Source organism: Microcaecilia unicolor, chromosome 8, assembly GCF_901765095.1.
Source record: "Microcaecilia unicolor chromosome 8, aMicUni1.1, whole genome shotgun sequence".
Taxonomy (NCBI): Eukaryota; Metazoa; Chordata; class Amphibia; order Gymnophiona; family Siphonopidae; genus Microcaecilia; species Microcaecilia unicolor.
Window position 1 is genome coordinate 101,794,706 of NC_044038.1, and position 22,562 is coordinate 101,817,267.

A 22,562-nucleotide genomic window follows, 5' to 3' on the forward strand; every position below is an offset into this window, starting at 1 on the left:
AGTAGTATGTTATGGTTCACCATGTCGAACACACTAGACATGTCGAATTTTGTGGAAGAAGTATGTTTTTGCCTATTGCAATTTCTTGTTTGAATTTGGCTAAAAGGGTGATTAGTACTGTTTCGGTGCTGTGGCTGGAGTGGAATCCTGATTGTGATTCATGTAATATTGTGAATTTGTTTATTTAGTCAGTGAGTTGGTTGGTTACCACGCTTTCCATAAGTTTGACTACCAGTGAGATTGAAGCTACTGGGCGGTAGTTGATGATGTCGTCTGTTTTTTTTTCTTGGTGTCTTTTGGTATTAGGTGAGCAGGATGTTGCCGTTTTCCTTAGGGAACAGACCATGTTGAAGCATGTAGTTTGAGTGGGATGTGAAGCGGTGGGGAGAGGATTTTAATAGGTAACTGGGGCAGGTATCCAATTTACAGTAAATCTTAGAGAACCTATTAAGCGCTTGGCTGACTGTTTTGGCAGTGAGGGGGGGCGAAGCTTGTCCAGAGTCTGTCCACTGGGTATTCCCCAGGGGTTGGGTCCAGACACTCGATGAAATTTTCGATACCAATGATGTTTTGAGGTAGCGTGTTACGTAGGTTTACAATTTTTTCGTTTAAGTGTTTGGCAAGTTTGTCTGCAGGTGGGATGTCTGGGTTGGTTGCAGTGACCAAGGTGACGTCTAGTAGTTTGTTCACGAGTTGTATAATTTTTTCATGTCTTTGTAGTCAGGCTCTATTTTGGTTTTGTAGTATAACCTTTTGGCTTGTCTTGTTGCTATTTGTATTTTCTTTGAGTTTGTTTCCATGCATTGTGTGTTTGTGTATCTTTTGCTTTTTTCCATGCTCGTTCGAGTTTCCTGGATTGTGCTTTTAATTTTTTCAGTTCTTCATTATACCATGGTATCAAGTTATGCTTTCGTGAGGTTCTTGTTTGTAAGGGTGCTATTTCGTCTAGTATTTGTTTACATCTTATATTCCTGGCTGAGAGATAGTGTGTAGAGTCCATTTGTGCAGTTCATTCATTATTGTACATCTGTTGCCAGAATGTTTTCAAATCTATTTGGCCTCTTGTGCTGTAGGTTGTGCGTTCTTTTGTACGGTGTAACCCTTTTTCCGCCAAAGTAGTACCAGTGAAAAACTGGTATGCACTTGTCTGCTATGACTGAACATTTTTGTAAACCTCTCAAGGTACGTGGTGCTCTTATCTGAAAACTGTACCTACATTCTTCAAGTATACTGTGCAACACACTGAACACAGGCTGTTCACCCACATGCTTCACACCAGCTTGACTGTAAGCTGGCTAAATACAGATGAATGACTAACCAGGACTGAGCCAGACCCAGATAAAAGCATACTGGGAGTTTGCATTTGAATGTGGAACATGAAATAGGTATATGGACATTTTCTGTGGAGCATACAGTCTTAGCAGGTTTAGATGCTTTTCACTGCACCCAAATACAAATAAGTCACATTTTGTGTAGAAGAGGAGCCATTCAATTCAGTCCAAATGGGCCCCATCTTTGGTGACTTTCAGGAGAACTCCATGAGGTCTGGAAACTGCATATATCATTTCTGCATCAGTCAAAAACCATATCAGTAATAAAAGAAAAGAAGGAAAAAGCACAGGAGGACATGAGAGTAAAGCTGGTGATCACAAAGAGATATGTATCAAGAGCTGAACTATAGTGAATTTGGCGATGTGCAAAAGGCCTGAGATATAGGAGGGGTGTGTAACAGAGCTGGAACTTCCCATACTCATACAGTTTTGCAATTGTAGACTGACCTCTTAAATATCCTGAAAATCTGAATGTCTGAACATGGAAACTCCTCCATGAGCATGAGGTAATTTATAAGAATCAGTTTATGTTGAGACTGTACGTTCCTACCCCCTGATATTTAAAAGCATTTAATCCTGCAAGAGTGGCACCTGGCTGGTGAAATGCCCCATAACCAATTATCCAGCGATATTCAGTGGCGGATAGCCGGCTATCTCCCGCTGAATATCACCAGTTAGCGGCTAGCAGGTAGTCGGATATATCGGCCAACATAACATATATTGGCCAATTTTCAGCCCCACTTTAGTGGCTATATTTGGCTGCATAAATATGTGAAATATCTTTGGACGGTTAGAATATAACCGGCTAAGTCTAAATAGCATCATAGCGGGTTATCTTCTGACCGCCCAAAAATAAACCGGATATTCAATGCTAATCACCAGAAACGGCCCACCATTGAATATCTGGGTTTAGCACTGACCATAGGAGTTAGCTGGGCTAACTTTCACGGTCTGAAGTTTGGCCCCCTAGCGTCCAAAATGAGACTGGACCTTACAGAAATAGATTACAAAAACAAAGCTATTATCATAAGCCTCCGGGTTTACTTAATAGCGTCGACAGACCCAAAAGCACAGAATACTGAAGTATGAAAATAAATGACCAGAATCCAGTTCCATCATTAAACCTGGACTACCAAATGAAAGAGCAGAAGGAATGATGAATCCACCAGTATACATATGAAAGGAAAGAAGTGAATTGTAAAGCAAGAGAAAAAGCTCTTAGCAAATTAGATCAGCAAACACAGAGAAACAAGTGGCAAATGCATAAATACTGTGAGAAATACAAAGTACTATTTCAGGAGCTACATGTCGATCAAAACGGAACATGTGAATGGTTAAGAAGAGGTGAAATGAAACCTAAGGATGAGAGACTGATAGTTGCAGCTCAGAACAGTGGATTATAGACAAAATGAGTTACAGCAAGTATAGAAAAAAAATGATAAAAGATATATGCAGAGTTTGTATAAAAAAGCTGGAAACAGTTACTCATCTCATGTTGTGCGATGTTTTGATGAGAGAAAACTAGATAGAAAGACACACTAAGGTGGTGCATCTTGTGTACTGAAAATGTTGTAAACACTACAACATTGCTGTATTGGATAAGCACCGTGATCATATCTCTAAATGAATTATGGAGAAGAAAGAAGTTGTGATCAAGTGCGACATTACTAATCCAACTGATAAATGATGCAAGAAAACCAGACATGGCAATAAAGGAGAAAAAAATCAACAAAAAAAGGAGGTAAAAGACCTCACGCACCGTGAGATATAGAAAAAAAGTGAGGATAAACTAAAGAGGAATACCAAAACTTTATTAAGGATTTTCAAGAAACGACCCGACACGGGGAAGAGATTGAAGGAGGCATTGTATTGCTTAATAATTGAGCATAAATTCTCATCGGTGTATTTCTTTACACTGCTACACCTGAGATTGATTAAGACCCCTCAGGCAGGCCTTTGGGCCGAAAAACGGCCATGTCGGGTCGTTTCTTGAAAATCCTTAATAAAGTTTTGGTATTCCTCCTTGGTTTATCCTCACTTTTTTTTCTATAATAAAGGAGAAAACCCATGAGAACTATATTGATAATAGAGGTCCCAGTGTCAGGTAATTATTCTGTGAATAATGTGGAGAGAGAGAAGATCTTCAAATACTACTACTACTACTACTATTTATCATTTCTATAGCGCACCAAGAAATGTAGTCAGAGACCAAGAAAATGTGACAAATATTTCCCGTTTTATTGGGTACTACAGGCTTGATGAAAAGGAATTTCCAAGTACACCTGGATTGGTTGCCTATACATGTTATATCTTATGAATTCCAGAAAAACGTTTTTGCTGGTAAAATGCAAGTACTACAGAAAGAGTTAGAAGTAAATTTAAGAGACTGAGCTCATACTCCACATACTTTGGGTTAGGAGGTACATTACTGCTATGGCATGTGCAGAACTATAGGAGGGGTATGACTGGATACGGGGTGTGTAACAGAGCTAAGATTCAGGAAGGATGTGAATGGATACCAGGATTCCATAACAGGATAAATGGATACAGAGATATGTTACAGGGCTGAGATATATGAGGGTATGATATGACAAAGTACCAGCATATATTCTGATAAAATTCCATAAACTTCTATTATTGCAAGATTCTCAGCCAGGCTCTTGGTTTGAGCACCCAAGATGACATCATAGTGCTAAATACTTCCCAGGCTGCTGTTGAAGGAGAAGCTTAGGGGCCCTTTTACAAAGGCACATAAGGGCCTACATATGTGCAGTGCATATCAAATTGGCATTACTGCCTGGCTAGTACGTGCGCCTGGTGGTAATTCCGAGTTTGGCATGCACCAAAAACACACAGTAGAAAATAATTTTCTATTTTCTACTGTGGGGGCATTCCCAGCAGTAATCAGCAGATAAGCCCTTATCGCTAAGTCAATGGGTGGTATTAAGGGCTCAGGCCCATAAATAGGCACGTGCTGGTTTTCATTTTGCTGCATGTCCACTTCCCGGTCCAAATCCCTCCCCTTTTTTTTCCAAATGCGCTGCAGAAATGGTCCAGCACATGTCCAATACACGCGCCCACACTACCGCAGGCCACTTTTTGGTGTGCCTTTTTAAAAGGGTCCCTTAACCCTTTTATTCCTATATATTTCACACACCTAATCCCTAAGATTGTATAACAAAATTGTTATTAATTTGCTTTACGAAAATACATAAAAGCTCAGTTCACAAAACAGAACAAGTCCTTGACTACCGATGACATCACAGCTTCCTTTCAATATAGATTTCACAGCTGTGATGTTATCAGATGCAAGATGGGTAAAGGAATACATATGCTCTTGTGGAGACAGCAAGGTGAACAGATGCCAAGGACATAGCAGGAGGTTACAGCTTTATCTGGTGAGGACAGAGTTAGAGACTTTGATGGAAAGGACTGCAGTTAAAAGGGCTAGTTCACAGCATCCAGGTGAATGCAACTCTTGGACATTACTAGTCCATGAGAAGTAAGACAGGGCCGCCGAGAGCAAAATTCCCCGGGTCCGGGCCTCCAAGGGGGGCCGGCGCCAGGGTCAGGCCGCCGGCACTGCAGTCCCCTGTCTCATCTGCCTGCCTCCTCAGCTCTGGGCCCCCTGCATTCAAAGCGGCAGTCGCAGATCGCCTCTCTTCTGGCCTTCCCTCCCTATGTCCCGCCCTCACGGAACTGGAAGTTACATCACACGAGGGCAGGACACAGGGAGGGAAGGCCAGAAGAGACGCGATCTGCGACTGCCGCTTTGAATGAAGGGGGCCTGTAGCCGTGGAGTCATGCAGGTGAGACCGCGGACTGCAGCAGTGGGGGGAGCGACGAGGGTGGCAAGCGGCAGGGGGAGCAGAAGCGGAGCAGCAGCGGAGGCGGGGTGGCCTTGCCCCGGGCCGGCCTAGTCTCTCGGCGGCCCTCAAGTAAGATGTTGTACTGTAGAAATCCAGGGAAAGCTGGTGACTGAGGAACTGTCCTGTGTCTTTGAACATATCTGTAAGAACATAAAGAAAAGCAATAAATAAATAAATAAAATGATAGCATCTTAAATTCTGACTCTGAAACAAATGTTATAGTAACAAAGAATATAAGGTTGTCCTTGTAGAAAGGTTAGAAAAATATATGGATGCCACTGAAAACCACTGCGTGGTGTTGTAGTGGAATAATTTGTTAAGCCATTCTGACAAAGATATTCTTTCATTCTGTGCTGAAATGATGCTGCTGGAAAGAACAGATGGCCTTTTTACATGTTCATTTATTTCAACCTCTGATTAGAATACTGCAATATAATTGTCTCTTGTGTCAGACCCTAAACACTGACCAGTGCTACTGGGGAAGTTATCAACATGGGCTGCCATTAAGGCGGGCTATTTTACCACAACATGCTATTTTAGCACAGGGTCCCATTTTATGCAATGAGCCCCTGTGCTAAAATAGCACAACTTTTGGTAAAATAATCTATCTTAATGATAGCCCACATTGATAACTTCCTCCTAAGTATGCTATAATTTGATATGCAGCATTGCAGATATATTATTCTTCAGCCATTGCTGCACTGCTTCTATGAATCTTACTTGCTAGATCATTTCCATGGGATTGGAGCTCCTTAACATGTAAAAGAATTGAAAAATAAACCCTATCACCTGGTCAGTGCAAATTTGTATTAATTCTTCTCTTTTTTTTCAAATGTGTATGTTTATTGAAGGTTTTTAAAACATAATAAAACCACTGAAACTGCAAACATTATGCCTCACCTCCCTCCCAGCCTCTCACCCTCCTCCTTCCTCTCTCCTTTCAATGTCTCTTTTCCCATACCCATCTAGCTTGCACTATTCCTCCGCTTCTTGACTATGGCACTCATTTTCGAAGCACATGGATGTCCAAAAAGCCACAATGTCCATGTGCTTGAAACATCCAAATTGTGATTTTACAACACCCACACAGGGAACATCCAAATGAGGTAGGTGTCCTAAAGTGAACGTTTCCAGAATGGGGTGTCATCATGATTTATATGTCTGAAAGTGATAACAGATAGCAAGCCGATGTCCAGGGCCAGAACTGAGGATGCCCATCCCTAGACCTGATATTCAAACGAACAAGTGAATCCGCAACTTGTCTTTTGTGACTCATCTGTGTTGTTGCTGAGTTAAGGAGAGTTGAGAGGAAACTCTGGATTAACCATTAAGCATTTAATTAGGGCACCAAGGGAAGGGGACACCACAGGGGGGCCCTTAACTTTTTCATTGCTGTCTGCCATACCCATTATCCAACATGAATTTCAGTGTTTTTCTAATCATTATAAATATATATTATGTTTTGTTTCATTCAATAATGATATTTCTCAGCACTTATTGGGTCTTAATGTCTTTTCAGTTAAGCAATGGAAGGGCCAAGGGGCACCATTGTTGGGCTATGCTTAGGGCATCAGTTGGCTCAATCCATCCCTGTGGAGAGATGGATTGTGGCTTGCTTGTTGTCTCTGTGTGCCCAGTGTGAACTGTTTGAACCCATATAGTGAGTTCTGCTTATTTGTCTCTCCTTGAATCTGTTGCCCACAACCGCTTCCCCCCTATCCACCCCATCCCCTGCTGCATATTACACTCCATCCCCCTTTGGTGTGTCTATCCCCACCAACTCCTCATTAACCCCAACCCAGCACACCTCCCACTGTAGCTCTTACCTGCCTGTACTATCTTTCCCATTGTCCCTGTGTGCAGTACCGGTGTGTTTGTGCAGTCACTGTTTGTCAGTGTGCAAGTGTCCAAGTGCTGACTGCTTGAGTGGAGTATGCTGGTGCTGGGTGAGTGTGTGCTGTGTGCTGTGTGCTGGTGCTGGGTGATTGTTTGCTTTGTACTGTGCTGGTGCTGGGTGATTGTCTCACTAAGTGGTTTTTGGTCCTGCAGTAGGTGATGGTGGGCACAATGGTGTTAATGTTTTCAATTTGTGGTGGTGGGACAGCTACACAATATGCATGAGTGAACTTAATGACCTTGTCATACATGCATTGCTGGATGTGGCTGAGGGTCGGGAAGGGAGGGCTAGCAGGAGGCACTCCTATTAAAGAATATTCAGTCCAAGGACCCCATTCATGGACCTTACTGATGAGGAGTATATTACAAAGTTCTATTTTGATAGGCCTACCATACAGCACCTCTGTCAGCAGCTAGAATCCCTACTGACCAGGACACGCAGGAGCAATCCTGTGCCAGTCCACCTCAAAAACACATCCTCCTTTGCTCCACAATTTGTCCCAATGATGAAGGCAACCCCTGCCTGTGCCCCAACAGACACAGAGGAGGATGCCCCCCTGTCCCCCCAAGAGAGCTGACACTGCACCACACCAGCTTGGCATACACACTTGACAAGATTTGATACAGAGACATTTTTTAGTGAATGCAAGTGAAACATTTATTGATGGACACACACAATGTGAAGCCTTTTCCTCATCCTCACTCCCCACCCCAACACCCCCAACCACCCCAAAACCACCACCACAACCACCGCACCATTACAAACATGTGGCTCATAGTGCCCCTTATTAGCATGATTATCCACCCCATCCCCTCTCACAATCCCTCTTGCATGCACCTTTCCCACCCATCCCTCTGGCGCCAGCTGATGGCCCTGGCCTCTCAGGAGTAGATGGATTGTCCTCACTCTCCCCTATGGAGCCCTCAGTCTAGGCATCCTCCTCCAGGCACCCTGATGCCTGTGCAGCCCTTGTCAAGTTGGGAAATGGCTTAGGTGCTGGGGACCATGGCAGTTGCTCACCCTACTCAGCATAGCAGTCTGTTTGGGCCCAGGAGCCCCTGCCCTTGTGGTGGAACCATTGGCCCTTGCTTCAGTGTGATTCAGCCAAGATTTCTTTATGGTCCCGCCATCCTGCCACTCTGGCTGTTGCCATCCCCAGTGCTATGTGATGAGGAAGCTGAGGCAGGTGGTGACTGACTGCTGGAATCTCTGGTGCCATAAGCTGAGGAATGTTTGAGCTTTGTGGGCAGAGCAGAGGTCAGGGAAGTGGTATAGTCCCACAAGTCCCTACGTAGCCCCAACAACTGCTGCCAAATGTTCTCCAGCATCTGCTGCATCTCCCACCGCTTTTCCAGGCTCCTCTTCTGCAGCTGTAGACCCTGATGCAAGACCTCCAGCTTTTCATGCCATTTGGTAATATTTGGTAAACAAATGCAGGTTTTGTTGCAAAATCGTGGTAGCAGTGTCCACAACCTGACTTCTGTGGCACCTGGCTCCTCTGTGGGCCACTCCCTGCCACCCTATCCCCATCCTCTGGCTCTGCATCCTTCAGCTCATCTACAGGTGGAATGGATTACCCTATTAGCTCCTCATCAAGGTGTCTGCTAGCCAGTGGCCTGCTGCTCTTCCAAGAAAGCTGTGGTGTTCCCTTCTGCATCTGCCTGTGCCACCCCTGTTGCTGCTCCTCCTGCTGTACTGGAGGCTGCTCCTTTGGTTATGTTCTGGTACCTTCATCTCCTTGTGACTCTGACTCAACACCTGCAAGTCAGTGCAAAAGTAGTTCTCAGTTGCTAGTGAATAAGTGTCACCCTGTCACACACATTCTGATCCAACCCCCTCCATTGTCATTACAGGTGGTGAGGACTGGAACTGTGTGGGCACACCCTATCTATGGCATAATATCCCACAATGGATAAAAAGATGGATATCCTGCACTGCATACCTCATAACTCTGGATAAAAGACATGCCCAGTGTCAGGTGGGTAATGGTGAAAAGATAGGGGACAGTGTAAGCCCTCAGCAATGTCAGGGATCAGTGCTTAAGAGGTTTAAAGACAACAATAAAAGGCTGTAATTGCCCCTGGAGGTGGGGGGGGGGGGGGGGGGGAGAAGTCCCATTGAGACTGGAAGAGCATGCCACTGCCCATTGTGCTACCTTTCTGCTTTAGGCCAATGCCCTCTGAAGTCCTAGTGCTCTGCATGTAGCCTGTCACAGTTGTATACTCTCTTAGATAATAGCTAGGACTGAAATGAAAACTACCATTCCCCCAGGTGCCTGAGTGCAAATCAGGCCAAGTAAAACCATCTGACCAGTATAAATGATAGATTGATAGTGAGATACGTGGAGGGGCATAATCGAACGGAAACGCCTATCTCCATGGGCGTTTATCTCCGAGAACGGGTCCGTGAAGGGGCGGGCCGAACCGTATTTTCAAAAAAATGGTCGTTTTTGAGCTGGGCGTTTGTGTTTTTTAACGATAATGGAAACTAAAAACGCCCAGCTCAAAAACGTCTTAATCTGAGCCATTTGGTCATGGGAGGGGCCAGGATTCGTAGTACACTCGCCCCCCTGATATGCCAGGACACCAACTGGACACCCTAGGTCAGTGCGGTGGACTTCAGAAAAAGCTCCCACATGCATAGCTCCCTTACCACGGGTGCTGAGCTCCCAACCCCCCTCCCCTAAAACCCACTACCCACTAATGTACAACACTACCATAGCTCTTAGGGGTGAAGGGGGCACCTACATGTGGGTACAGTGGGTTTTGGAGACCTCCCATTTACCAGCACAAGTGTTACAGGTGGGGGAGATGGGCCTGGGGCTACCTGGCTGAAGTGCACTGCGGTACCCACTAAAAGTGCTCCAGGGACCTGCATACACGCAGGCCTCTAGGACTGGTTGCTGCTATATAACATTGGCACACCAGTTGACACCTGAAGACTAATCTCTCCGAAAACGTCCTTTATTGGAATAACCGTGTTTACTCACAGTTAACTGCAGATCAGAGGTTGTGCCCCACTGGCAACGAGTCTCCCTGGTACTGAGATGAGCAGTAGGTCAGAGCTGGCAGAATGCTGTACAATGCCCTCTTTCAGCCACATTCAAGGGAAGAACTAAGTTCTGTAACATGGCTAACACAGGAAAGGGAACTAAAACTGGCTTACAAAAATGGACACTACCGCATGGACTACAACAGGAAACACAACAGGGCACACTCTGATCCAGTAGGCAGGGGGAAAAGCACCATGGGAGAAGAGCCTACCAACTACCAACATCGTGAGACTGTAACACAAGCTAATGAAATCACGGAGCCCAATACCCTACACCCACCACAATGCAATGCTGATGTGACTCTGTACTGCACTCGAGAGCCACATCTGACCCAGGGAAAGGCTGTGACAGGATTGAACACATTCTGCTGTCATGGAGGTGGGTACGGCATTTGAGGCTGGCATACAGGCTGGAAAAAAAGTTTGTAAAGTGGGGTTTTTTTGGTGGGAGGGGGTTAGTGACCACTGGGGGAGTCCGGGGAGGTCATCCCCGATTCCCTCCAGTGGTCATCTGGGCAGTTGGAGCACTTTTTTGGGACTTGTTCGTGAAAAAAAAGGGTCCAAAAAAAGTGACCCAAAATCGCGGTAAAACGCCTTTTTTTTCGATTATCAGCTAAAGACGCCCATCTCTCCTTGGCTGATAACCACGCCCCAGTTCCACCTCCATCACGCCTCGACACGCCCCCGTCAACTTTATTCATTTCCGCGACGGAGTGCAGTTGGAAACGCCCAAAATCGGCTTTTGATTATACTGATTTGGGCGCCTTTACAAGACAAACGTCTATCTCCCGATTTAGGTCGTACTATAGGCGTTTTTCTCTTTCGAAAATAAGTTGGCTAGGGCTGCAAACATTTTATGTGGGCTAACTTATTAGCTGTTCCCTCAGGATGTGCAGAATTATCCTGTCTGTCCACTCCATGGATTGCGACTCGGGGGATTGTTTGGAGGACCATCTGCTCCACAAGAGTGAGGGTGGCAATAGCAGCCTCATTGGGATCCTCTGAAGCTTTATTCTTGATGTCTCCCTGGAGTTGCCTCCACTTCCTTTTTGCAGTCTTCCACATACTTGTTGTTATGGAAGACTGCATTTAAACGGTGACATATTGTGACTCACTTCATCTGCTTGGAGTAGGCACTTAAACATTGGCCTAAGAGGGCAAACAGGCTGGTGAAGTGAAGTTTCCCTTCCTGGACAGCGACTCCTTTAGAGTAGCCATTTGGACGTCAGGATATGGCAGCTCCAAAATGCCGGCATGGACGTACATATAGACATAGCTTGGATGTCATGCGGCGGAGTGTTAGACGCTTGTCAGTTGAATGTCCCTAATTGGAAAATGGGTCACAGCTTTGAGCGTTCTATAGAGATGGATGCCCATATCAGCCATTTTCAAACCAGAATGTTCCCAGAACATTCCAAATGGGGAGTGAGCTTGTGTAAATGTAGGACATTTGTGAAAACACCTCATTACATCTTCTCCTTGTTCCACAGGCACTGCCAGCAGAACTCATTAAACAATTTAACTGTAGGAGTTACCATTTGCAAGTGTCTCTAGTTAAGATCACACCTCAAAACCCACCCTTATACTCTGGTATAATCTGCCTGTCTCTAGGACCTCGTTGGTGCCCACAGGACAGGTAAAGCCCTCTGGGTAGTGACCTTGATAGATGGATAGATATAGCGGAATTAGAAAAGGTTTAAAGAAGAGCGACCAAAATAATAAAGGGGATGGAACTCCCCTTATATGAGAAAAGGCTAAAGAGGTTACAACTCTTCAGCTTGGAAAAGAGATGGATTACAAAATCCTAAGTGGTGTAGAATATGTAAAAATGAATTGAGTTTTCACACTTTCAAAAAGGAGACACTCAATGAAGTTACATGAAAATACTTTTAAAACAAAAAGGAGGAAATATTTTTTTCACTCAAGCTCTGGAACTCATTGCCAGAGGATGTGGTAACAGTGGTTAGAGTACCTTGGCTTAAAAAAAGATTTGGACAAGTTCCTGGAGGAAAAGTTCATAGGTCTGCTATTGAGATAGACATGGGGAAGCCACTGCTTGCCCTGGGATTGATAGCAGGGAATGTTGCTACTATTTGTGTTTCTGCAAGGTACTTGTGACTTGGATTGGCCACTGTTGGAAGCAGGATACTGGGCTGGATGGACCACTGGTCAGACCCAGTATGGCTAATCTTATGTTCTAAACAGAGCTGAAATCCTTGTATGTGGGGCATTTTGTACCTGTTCCCTCAGGATGTACAGAGGTGTCCTGGCTGCCCACATCATGAATGGTGGTACCGGGGTGGTGGTGGTGGTGGGTAGTTAAATGAGAACTGTTGGCATTAGTTGAAAAGCCGTCATGCAGGATTGCAGTGGGGGATGCAGAGCTCTGGGCAGTAGTGTAATCCCGCAGGTCCCTGCATAGCCCCACCAGCTCCAGCTAAATGTTCAGCAGACCTTGACACATGAGCTCCAGCTTCTCTGGCCTCTGGGTTCCCAAATGCTGGTTCAGATTCAAAAGCTTGACAGCTATGTCCAGCATCTGGCCTCAATGTCACCCAGCTCCTCTATGGGCCACCTCTGCCACTGCATTCCCTTCCTCTGGCTCTTGGTCTGCAGAACATAGAGCAAACCTTAGTCTGGGCACTGACAATGAACACTTGCTAGTTGATACCTGACTTGTGGCCAGTACCAGTCAACAGACATTTTAGTAATTATGCTATTATGCAGTATGTGTGGGTGCCATCAAGTGTAATGGGGTATATTGCATGTGTCTCTTGCTGCATACTATAGGGCTCAGATAGAGCAATGCATTCAGGTAGCAAGAATTATTAGGCTTGCATCATGAGCTGCTGATCCTCTACTGTGGGCAGTATTCAAATTCTATGTAATGATTTCTTTGGCATGAGCCACCTATGATGGGAACCTTCTCAGTGTATTCCATAGAGCTGTGATGTGGAGCTAGCATGATGATAGTGTTCAGATAAGTAGAACATAACAGCGAAGATGACTCAAAAAAGGCAGACAATGCTTCAGATGGTCTAAATGTTTATTATGAAGAAAATGAGTCATGACACAGCTGTATTTCAGCCAACAAGGCCTGCATCGGGAGTATATTATGAAAGTACATATAACTAAATAATCAAAATAGGAACATTTAAAATCACTAAAAACAGAAAGTTAAAAACAACATAAGATAAGATTAAAAAATAGGATAAAATAAATAATAACCAAACTTTGACACAGTAATTCTGATCTACAAACAATATTTCTTACGAGCACAGAAATATTTGAGTACAGAGAGGAAAAACAATGTGTATACAATGTAATTAAATAGTATAATGTAATAAAACATGTAAGTACCTCTTAAATTGCACTGAAATGTCCACTTGGAATGACTGGCAGAGAAATAAGTCAAAACATGATAAATCAAAGCTACGATGTTACCAGTCAGCACACTCACATACTGTAAAAAACAGCAGGTTTAACAAATAGCTAAAGTGCTTATTAAGTAAATGTCCTATTGTCATGATGCTAACGCTGCATATGAGAGAGACATATAAACAGTAAAACATGAGCACTTCAACTGAGAAAAGCATTTGAAGAATGCTCAAAAATCTGGCATCATCAAAAATTATACCAATCATAAAATCAAATGGTCTACTATGGTATAAGAAAAAAATGAAAGTATATAAAAAAGAAAAGAAAAATGACCTTGACCAAAACGGTGCAAAGCTCCAAGTGCCTACAGTCCAAAACTGTATCCGCGATCAAAAAGAGTGTAAATAAAATCTGGGGAGAAAACAGTGAAGGTACCAAAAAGAACTAGCATGATGTGCATAGAGGGGATCCAGTGGAGATGTACAGAGAAGTACACAAGTAGAAATTGAGAGTACTTACTGTCTATAATTGGTATGAGAAAAATGAACAACATATAAAGTGCTTCATGTGCTAAAACAAGTGAGATCTGTATATTGTAAATAAAATAAGAGTATGAACAAGGGTTTAAATGAAAAAAACTGAAATGATTAAACAGGCTTATAAAATCTACTCGATGGCAAACCCACTTGTACTGCCATATTTGAGCGCCAAAAATGTCATTAATCATAAACAGTGTCGATAGTAATGTTTCAATAAGATTATACAATGATAAATAATTTGAAGTGGTAAGTATCAGATGAGTAGTGAAAATATGCGAGCCATAATGCAAACAGACAGTAAACAAGTGACTTAAGATTTTACCTGCTCAGTGTTTAAAATCAATGGGCTGTTAATAATGTAACACGTGGAGGGGCATAATTGAACGTGAACGCCTAATCTCCATGGGTGTCTAAGACCGAAAACGGGTACGTGAAGAGGTGGGACAGACCGTATTTTCGAAAAAATGGACTTTTTCAGCTGGCCGTTTGTTTTTTTTAGCGATAATGGAAACTAAAAACGCCCAGCTCAAAAACGTCCTAATCCGAGCCATTTGGTCGTGGGAGGGGCCACGATTTGTAGTACACTCGCCCCCCTGATATGCCAGGACACCAAATGGGCACCCTAGAGGTCAGTGCGGTGGACTTCAGACAACACTCCCACATGCATAGCTCCCTTACCACGGGTGCTGAGCACCCAACCCCCCTCCCCCAAAACCCACTACCCACAAATGTACAACACTACCATAGCTCTTAGGGGTGAAGGGGGCACCTACATGTGGGTACAATGGGTTTTGCAGGCCTCCCATTTACCAGCACAAGTGTTACAGGTGGGGGGGGGGATGGGCCTGGGTCTGCCTGGCTGAAGTGCACTGCAGTACCCACTAAAAGTGCTCCAGGGACCTGCATACATGCAGGCCTCTAGGACTGGTTGCTGCTATATAACATTGGCACACCAGTTGACACCTGAAGACTAATCTCTCCAAAAACGTCCTTTGTTGGAATAAGCACGCTTACTCACAGTTAACTGCAGATCAGAGGTTGTGCCCCACTGGCAACGAGTCTCTCTGGTACTGAGATGAGCAGTAGGTCAGAGCTGGCAGAACGCTGTACAATGCCCTCTTTCAGCCACATTCAAGGGAAGAACTAAATTCTGTAACGTGGCTAACTCGTGAAAGGGATCTAAAACTGGCTTACAAAAATGGCCACTACCTCATGGACTACCGGAAACAAAACAGGGCACACTCTGACCAAGTAAGCAGGGGGAAATGCACCATGGGAGTAGAGCCTACCAACTACCAACATCGTGTGCATTTGCCACAAGCTAGTGGAATCACGGAGCCCAATACCCTACACCCACCACAATGCATTGTTGATGTGACTCTGCAGTACGCATAACAGGAAAGGTGTCACACTCACCCGAGAGCCACATCAGAACCAGGGAAAGGCTGTCACAAGATAGAACACATTCTGCTGTCATAGAGGTGGGTACGGCATTTGAGGCTGGCATAGAGGCTGGAAAAAAAGTTTGTAAAGTGGGTTTTTTTTGGTGGGAGGGGGTTAGTGACCACTGGGGGAGTCCGGGGAGGTCATCCCCGATTCCCTCCAGTGGTCATCTGGTCAGTTGGGGCACTTTTTGGGACCTGTTCGTGAAAAAAAAAGGGTCCACAAAAAGTGACCCAAAATCGCGGTAAAAACGCCTTTTTTTTCGATTATCAGCTAAAGACGCCCATCTCTCCTTGGCCGATAACCACGCCCCAGTTCCGCCTTCACCACACCTCCAACACGCCCCCATCAACTTTACCCATTTCCGCGACGGATTGCAGTTGGAAACGCCCAAAATCAGCTTTCGATTATACCGATTTGGGCGCCCACGGGAGAAAGACGCCCATCTCCCGATTTAGGTCGCAATATAGGCGTTTTTCTCTTTCGATTATAAGCTGGATAGCCTGGCAAAAAAGAATTAATTAGGAAACGAGTGCACTGCGCTGTATGTTAAAAATAAGAAAAAGATAAAAAGGGGACATAGTGGAGAACAACACTTATCTTACGTCACTTGAGCTTCTAGGCTGCAAGCGAAGGCTCATTAGTGAAAGCGAAAAACAGGATGAACTGCTTGTGCTCCTGTATTTGAACGCGTGATGTGACGTCAGTGATGATGTCAGCGGAGTCAGCAAAACTATGTCAGAATATCATTAAATTATTTGCATAGCCATTACAGTCAAGTTGTATTCCAATGCATGAGTACAGCAAATCAAAAAGTTTGTCTGATCATCTATATAAATAAAATCCCCCCTCAGACATTCTAAAGCTCACTCCATCTGTCCTGAACTCCTGTCCTCCTGGTAGGTTAGGCTATTCGGACTACTCACCCTCAGTCTCAGCCACGCCCATCTGGGCTGTAGGCCACGCCCCATCTGCACATAAAAAGCACCCTCAACATTCTAAAGCACACTCTGAGGCTTCAACAGTTCGTATGTTCGAAGCTCTGTAACCATTTTTAAGCACACTACATCTCTGCCCCGCCCTGACCTATCAGAGAAGGGAGGAGTGTCACAGCTGCACCGCTCTGACCTATCAAAGGGAACTGAAACAGGAAAAGGGAGGAGCGTCACACCGAATGACGGACCTATCAGAGGGAAGTCAAATAGAAGAAGGGAGGAGCGTCAGAGGCCAAGGGGACGGCCGTATCTACGTCTCATAGGTTTCCTTGCTTTCTTTTCAGTGTATTGCAGCTGCAGCCACTTAGGTAAGTCTAGCAAGCCTGTCAGCTACTGAATACAGAAAGCAAAATATAGCATGTGGGAACTTGCTCCATTTTGTTCTCTGGAATGCAGTGATTATTATACAAATGGTCTTGCTTTCATTATTTTGGTAGGGGCTGCCTTCATGACTGTCCACAGTCCCCCCAGTCCTGACACCTGACAGGGGGGACAGGGAAGGACACTCACTGTCTCATATAAGCACTCACACACACTCATTCTCACATACACACACACTCTCTCACAGACACACTCACACCCACTCTCTGTCACACACACACACTTGCACATTCTCACTCTCACACAGTCACTCTCACAGACACTCTCTCAAACATACACACTCCGCGCAAAACCTTGCTAGCGCCCGTTTAATTTCAGCCAGAAACGGGCCTTTTTTACTAGTATTTTATAAAGGCAACAAAATGATGACAGTGAGTGAAGTGTTAAAGTCCTGCTCGCACTCCTCTGTGGATTATAAAGTTAGTCTGAGAAGACATAATAAAGAATTTACAAATAATGCATGTTTAGTTCAAAAAACAGGCCATTCTTTTCACTGAAAAAACATGGGGGTATTGATGTGTTTAAGAACTTCTAGTGTTACATTTGAGCTGCTATGTTTGTGTAGGCGCATGTGTTTACAGTAGAGCGAGAGATGCGAATAGTGCAAAATGAATGGATGGATACAAAAGTTTCCTCTCTAGCAAATGAAAATTATAGACTATGAATGTAAAAAAAAAAGGGGGGGGGGGTTATATTACTACTATTATTATGAATGTCAAAAAAATAAGCATTGCTGGACAGGAGGGCATATTCTGAACACCAGAAAACAGAAATTGTTCAAAAATAATGAAAATGAAATTCACTAATCGACAAATGCTTTGCTTAAAGATACGTCTTTGCATGTATTGATATGGAATAAAAATAGCATAGTGGCAATGTAGTAATGGAAATTATAAACTTACAGGACATATTATAGAAAAGACAAAAGGTCTAATTCTCAGTTAAAACCATAAGGGGTGTCTGTATTTAATCTAAGATAAAACATTGTTCTTCTTTTAATAAAAAGTTTTCTACATCACCCCCTCTCCACTTGGCTTTTTTGTAAACTGTTTGATTACAAAAAACTTGAGGTCTTCAGTGGTGTGTTTCGCCTCATACCAATGTGGTACTAATGATGCAGATTGAACATTCCTGCTGATACATGATCTATGCTCTATGAGTCTGGTTTTGACCATCCTAGTTGTTTTTCCAACATACAGACGTTTACAAGGGCAGATCACAACATAGATCACACAAGTAGAGTTGCAGTAGTTGGTAAATCTGTTGCATACTAAGATGAACAAATTCTCTCAAGATCAAGCTGTGTTTATACATTGTACACTTGCCACATGTTGAGTTTCTGAAAAATGTCTCATCTGTTGGCTTTTATTCCGGCAATGTTGAAAGGACCAATGATTCTCTAAAGTCCAACTTTGAAACAAAGATGAGTTTCCAAAATTTGTCAATTGTTCATAATCACTTTACAGAATTGGTTTGAATATCTGGAAACTTTTAAGGTGCAAATCAAATCAGTCTTGTCTCTATGTTTCTTAGGAATGAGTAAGAGACTTCTATCTTGTGCTCTTTTAAGGTTTTTTCAATACAATCGCATGGGTAGTCTCTATCCTTAAAACATTGTGACATTAAGCCTACTTGGATTTCAAAATCCTCAAAATTTGTACATAAGCGTTGCAATCTTAGGAATTGTGAGTATGGAAGACTGGACTTTAAACTATGATTGTGAAAGCTTTGAAAATGAAGATACATATTTTTGTCCATTGTTTTCCTATATACATTTGTTATAAAATGGTATGGTGTCTTGATGATCAAAATATCCAAGAATGAAATTTGTTGAGAGTCATATTGTATTTTAAAATGTAAATTTTTGTCCTGCTTGTTAAGCCAGTCGTAAAAGTCCAACAATTTGCTTTCATCTTCTTTCCGAGTCTGCTACTCTAACATCAAAAGAACTAAGAACTCTTTGCACCAAGCACACACGTATAACCTCTCACCAACTGGGAGATAATCATATATAAGCACATAAGCACATAAGCACCGCCACGCTGGGAAAAGACCCAAGGTCCATCAAGCCCAGCACTCCGTCTCTGACAGCGGCCAATCCAGGCCCCAAGAACCATGTAACAGTGCAAAAGACTAGATAGCACTTCTCTTGCTACTGCACTGCTTTCAGCATCTTAGTATTATAGAGTTGTTTAATTAAAACTTCTTAAGGTACTAGGGATATCAGATGAATATAAAGATCCTTAAGATTATATGGTACGAACAAGATGGCTGCCGCTGCATAGAGCTGTTGTGAACAGTGTTCCAGCTTACTTGGGTAAAGCGTTTTTCCTCGTTCAAAATGCCACATACTAAGAGAAAAGGGGTTGTGAAGAGGGTTCCCTCGCCCTCCGCTACCTCAACACCAACCCAGCTAAGTCGGGATCGATTTTTGACATCAATCTCTCAATTACCAAGGGGAGGTAGTACCATAGTGGAGCGAACCGGAGAAGTGGAATCTCCACTGGTTGAAGAAACCTCCCTGTCTCCTTCATCACAGATGCTTCCTCTGTGTCCGGCAGCGTCAGCAGTCCTAGGGGCAACCCAATACACCACCGGAAGTGTGGTTGGAGAGGTGTCGGGAGAGGGACTCGAGCTGCTACAGTCACTGCCGAGCCCTGAGAAGATTGTCTCGGGGGAAAAGCCGGAGGTAAATTTAAATTTGATCTGGACAATGCTGAATGGAATGAATGAAACTTTGTTAAAAACGTCTGGGGAAGTCCACGTCCTAAATGAAAAATTTGAGGAACTTGAAAGTAACAATAGTGCAAGTAAAACAAGAAACTTCAATAAAGGTTACGAATATCCAGAAAGAAGTGGATTTACTCCATAAATTTAAGAATGCAGCAATAAGAGATAGTGGTGATATTCGGCATAGAATTGAACAGATTGAGAACTACAATAGAAGATTAAACTTGCGATTTCTTAATTTACTATATTGTGAATTCCATGGAGAAGGTTGGGGAAAAAATGGATTTGAAGCAAACAAATGAAAATTTGGATATTTCTGCTCTATTAGAACAAACTTTGGACAATTGTACTGAAAGGGCGACCCTCTTAGTTTCTCTGGTATTTGAGCAGGACTTAAATGCCATTATGAGAAACTACTTCAAAAATTCTAATACTCTATTTGTAGGGGGAAGGATATGGATATACCTAGACGTTACGAAGCAAACCCAGCAAAGAAGAAAACTTTTCCTGGCAATGAGAAAGAGGACATTGGAGATAGGGGGTTCTTTTTTTTCTTGCGTACCCATGTAAATGCAGTTTAAAACTGGGTTTAAATAAGTATGTCTTCTATTCACCAGACCAGATAAAATCATTTTTAGATTTGAAGCAACTTAAATAACATCTAAAAAGTAATTATTGGGAGTATGCAGTGAATATTCTCTTAAATATGTTGTTTCTACTTTGTAATCTTCTCTATTCTTTTGTTCCTCCACTTTTAAATTGTGGTCTGAGGAAGCTAAAATATTGTTTCTTATTTAAAAAGAAGTGGAATGTATATTTTCTTTTGGCTGTATTTCATAAACAAGTTATGCTTGTTAATTATATTGAAATCAATAAATAAATTATATAAAAAAAAGATTTTATGGTACAATGTGTAATTTATTTAGTGTTTGCTTCGAAGACACTAATTAAATGTTATTAAAACCCTAATGAAAACTCTCTTCTTGTTCTAATTAGAATAATTGACTATAAGTGAAAAGTTGAGCTAGGGGTGGGTAGGAATGAAGACTGAACTAGGCCCTGCTGTGCCTTCTAGGGTCTATCTGTTAATGCTGTGCCAGAAAATTCAAGTTTTAAAACTATGGGGAAAAGGGTATGATGACCAATTAATAAAATTTGCTTCTCTCTTTTTTTTTTAATTCTGTGTTTATCAATAACTTAGAATTTCTCTTTTAAACTCAATCTTTAAGTTACTAAGCATAGAGCAAAATAATGTCACTTACCCAGAGAAATGTCATCTTCTCTTAGCACTTCTCAGAAAGAGAGTTAAGTGGGACCTTTCCTCTTTATATTGTTTGGATTCTACGGGGACTGCTTCAAACAGACCCTTTGAAGATAACGCAGTAATAAGATTGCCCTTAGTAACCTTTGCAACTATACTACCTCTCCACACCTTAATTAACACCTAATCAGGTCAGTAACAGTGCTACCTCTCCAGGCAAAGAACAAAAAAAAAAATTTTTAGGACAAAGTTTGAGCTTTGCTACTATCTTTTTTAATACTCTTGGCTGTTAAGTTTCTACCTATAGAGAAAGTTTCAGTTTAAAACTATGGGGAAGGAGATTATGTGATGAGCTGAGAGGAGCAGACATGCTCCTGGTCCTCTCCAGGGTTCCCGCTCCCTACATATACTCTTACATGCAGTGAATCAATGAAAATCCTCCATATCATCTAGATCTTCTAGTCTTCAGTGAATGGACCCCTTTGTGATGCATCTGGGCAGTGCCATGACCATAAAATCAACTAAGAAAGACTTGTAAAAATCTCACAGTGGTGGAGAGGCCAAGATGGAATTGACCACAGTTGTTGCTCCTCCAGCCTTTATCGCTATGCAGCTCACACAAATAACTGAGGCGTTGGAGCAGGCTCTGGAACTGTAACTTGGCCAGCTTTCTGCACAGTTATCCAATGTAGAGGTTCTCCTGGCAGACACTACTCAAACAGGTGACTTAAAAGCAGCATGTGTCCACTTTGGAGGATGCTGGGTCCGGGACAGCTGCTGAGATGGCCACCCTGCAGAGGCTGTTTCGGGCACAATCAAACAAGATAGAAGATCTAGAGAATTGGTCCCAGAGAGACAATTTAAGATTGGTGTACCTAAGTCAGTTCCAGGTTGGCATACCTGAGCCAGGTTAGCATACCTAAGTCAGTTCCAGATAGAGCTTTGTCAACCCTCCTGGAGCGCTGGCTGAAAGTGGAGTTCGCACTCACAGACAGCATAGGCCCACGCTGCCTGGAAAAGGCGCAGAGGGTGGGCCAGAAGCAGGACAGTGATAATCGTCCTCGGGTCATCACTATTAAAATAAATAACTATGTCTAGAAGATGGAAATACTGCAAGGTTACCGACAAAAAGAGATAGCCTTACTTATGATGGAACACCTATTAAGATTTTTCGAGATTATTCGGTGGCCCTGCAGGAGCATAGATGTGCAGCACTGCATGAGGCCCAAGTGCGTTTTATGCTGGTGTATCCTGTACTTTTAAAAGCATTTCATCTTGGACATTGTGTCACGTCTGTGGCCGTGACCACCCTCATACTTACCCTGTTTCTGGGAGTCAGTGGCTGTGCTGGCTTCTGCTTGTCTCTGTGTCTGTCTCTGTCTTAGTTTCTCTCTGGCTCTGTGTGCTGATTGCCTTACTGAACCTCACCTGTGTGGGCTTGCCTCTTCCAAGATGGCTGCCGCTTCCTCCTCCTTGCCAGTATCCAAGATGGCTCCCGCTGTTCCTTCCTATGGGATGACTGCTTTGTGTGTCAAGCCTCTGTTTGGTTGCAAGGTGATTGCTGCACCTGTGGCTCTGGTGTTGAAGGGCTTTATTAGTGACTTGAAGACTACAGTCCTGGCCTTTGCATTGCCATTTCCTCGGCAGTGCCTTAGGTCCCGAGGTTAGTGTGCTGTTAGCACTGTTT

At 43.3% G+C, this 22,562-nt stretch overlaps 1 protein-coding gene across 1 annotated transcript in view; it reads right to left on the reverse strand.

The window, feature by feature from the left end:
• Nucleotides 1–5,083: 5,083 nt before the first annotated feature.
• LOC115475916 (phospholemman-like) overlaps nucleotides 5,084–22,562 on the reverse strand; it is a 228,126-nt gene continuing 210,647 nt past the window's right edge. The window contains exon 8 of the mRNA XM_030211989.1: nucleotides 5,084–5,340. The gene's annotated coding sequence lies outside the window, so the exon portion shown is untranslated. The remainder of the gene's footprint in view (nucleotides 5,341–22,562) is intronic.